We start from the raw sequence: 2,572 nt of genomic DNA, 5'->3' as shown, positions 1-2,572 counted from the left end.
GGGGGCAGCAGGCGGGAGGGCTGGGAGGGGAGGGGCAGTAAGAGGACAACTGTGGAGGCAGAGGAAAGAGCAGGAGACAGCATGGAGGATTTGGGGAGCAACATGCAGTTTGGTGTGGCGGTGGGGAGGGCAGGGGGCTGTCCGCAAATAGGGTCCCAGTGTCTGCTGCTCCCAGCACCCCTGCCTGCCACCTGCCAGCAACAGCAGCCTCTCTTCCCTTGCAGACTGTCCTCCCCTATTCTATGAGGTCCTTCTGGGGCTTGAAACCTAGTACCCCATCCCCCTGGCCAAAGGGCAGGGCCCAGGGACGGACACGTGACTCAAGCTGGGCCAGTAGAGTCCTTGCCTGAGGCTTTATCTAGGCTTGCCACAGAAGATCTCTCCGTGCCTCTTATCTGACTCGGCTAGAGCTGAGAGTGGCCTGAGACCCTGCTTTCTCCTTCCTCCTTGGAGGAAGCTTATGGACGTGGAGAGGATGGGGCCAAGGCACAAAGAAAGGCAGAGGAGAGAAAGAGAGAGAAGGGTGTTGCCTGATCATGTCTGAGGTCAGTTCCACCCCTGGCCCTCCCAGTCTCCTGTCAATTCCTTTTCCATGTAAGTGAGTTGGTGTTGGGTCTCAGACCCTCAGCACAGAAAACGTCCAGACAAATTTTCCAAATGAGAGTGTAGTGGGTTGAATGGTGTCCCCCAAAAGATATGGCCACCCGGAACTTCGGAATGTGATTTTATTCAGAGTAAGCACCTTTGCAGATAGAATTAAGACAAAGATCTTGAGACGAGATCATCCTGGATTAGGGTGGGCCCTAAATCTGACGCCAAGTCTTTTTAAGGGACAGAAGAGGAGAAGATACATAGAGAGACACACAGAGGAGAAGGCCTGTGAAGATGGAAGCAGAGACTGGAGCGATGGAGCCAAAGCCAAGGAAGCCAAGGGTTGTGGACACCCCCAGAAGCTGGAAGAGGCAGGAAGGACCCTCCCCTGGAGCCTTCGGAGGGAGCACGGGCCTCTGACACCTGGATTTTGGACTGCTGCCCTCCAGAACTGTAGAGAAGACCTTTCTGTTGTTTGAAGCCACCAAGTTTGTGGTAATTTGTTCTGGCAACCCTGGGAAACTAACACAGTGGGCATTACGCAAAAAGCCAGGAGAGGATGCTAAGCCGGTGAGGGAAGGATCCACTTGGTGTCCTCTGCCCCTCCCCCACTCCTGGGGGAGTCTGGTTAAGACCCTGCCAGCAGCTCGCCCAGACATCACAGTTGGAAAGGTGGTGAGTGAGGGTGACGGGAGGACGGACTTTTGGGGTGTTAACTTTGTCTCCCCCACTCAAGTGTGGGGCCCCTCCTGTGCACTTCAGACTCTCTTGACCTCATCTCTGATCCCAGCCTCGGTGGTGGCCAGGGCGGGTGGGCTCCACCCAGCTGCAGGCAGCAGGAGACCTGACAGCATCTCACCCCAGGGTTCTCTATCAACGCTGGACTCAGGAGGTGGCAGGAAGCCTCCCGGTGTCCACACGTGCACTATCCGGAAAGGCGAGGAATTGACGCCAACACCTCATGGGTTAACCTTTGGCGAATGGGGTCAGGAGACAGCGGGAAATGGCTCCACTCTGTCCAATCGATGGTCATTCGGAGATGATTCTCACGGAATAGTTGGAGAAGGTCGGGTAAACAGTGACCCATGGTGGGGCCAGCGCAGGCTTCTACCCAGCTTCACCCACTGTCCCCCACGCCTGCCCCCAGGACCACACTCCCTGATTAAGTCCTTGCCAGAAGCCTTTGTCTCAGGCTCTGCTCTCTGGGAACCCAGGCTAAGGCAGGAGTCACACATGGTGGTAAAGCAGAGACTGTGTTTCGCTCGTCTCTTCATCCTGCTGCAATGTTCACAGCTAAAGCCAGCGAATGATGACATATTAAAGAATATCCTGAAGAAAACGTTTTGACAAGCAGTCTTCAAGTACAGTGACTTCGAAAGGAAGAGGTTGGTTTCTGGCTCACGTAAGCATCTAGGGAGACAGCCCAGGGCTGGTGAGGGGTCAGGAACCAGGGCCCTTCCATCTGCTTTTCTACCACCACAATGGCCTGTGGTCAAAGCTTGCTCCCATCACATTCCCGCCGGCAGGAAGAGGGAAGAGGGATGGGAGGGTGCACCTGCTGCTTATAAGAGCAAGCTGTGCTCGCTTCAGCAGCGCATGCACTGAAATTGGAACAATACGGAGAAGATTAGTGTGGTGGACCCTGTGCAAGGACGACATGCGAGTTCATGAAGCATTCCACATTTTCTGGATACAAAGAACAGATTTGTGGTTAAGAGGGCAGGCGAAAGTGAAAGGGGTAAAGAGGGACATGTGTTTGGTGATGGATGGAAGCTAGACTTTTGGTGGTGAACATGAGGTAGTCTATATAGAAGTGGAAATATAATGATGTACCCTTGAAATGTATATAATGTTATCAACAATATTACCTCAATTAAAAAAATAAAATAGAAAGGAAATACAGCTTTTCTAGGGAAAAAAAAGAGCATCACTTCTGCTCACATTCTCTCAACCAGATTTGGTCACATGGTTATTCTTACTG

At 52.8% G+C, this 2,572-nt stretch overlaps 1 non-coding gene across 1 annotated transcript; it reads left to right on the top strand.

The window, feature by feature from the left end:
* The first annotated feature begins 2,168 nt into the window (after positions 1–2,168).
* On the top strand, positions 2,169–2,278 carry LOC111773038 (U6 spliceosomal RNA). The gene has a single exon (XR_002807244.1). It is a non-coding gene; the product is annotated as a U6 spliceosomal RNA (small nuclear RNA).
* Positions 2,279–2,572: the final 294 nt, after the last annotated feature.

The sequence above is a fragment of the Equus caballus genome, chromosome 3, assembly GCF_041296265.1.
Source record: "Equus caballus isolate H_3958 breed thoroughbred chromosome 3, TB-T2T, whole genome shotgun sequence".
NCBI classification, from domain to species: Eukaryota; Metazoa; Chordata; class Mammalia; order Perissodactyla; family Equidae; genus Equus; species Equus caballus.
This window is presented reverse-complemented; position numbering and strand designations above follow the sequence as displayed.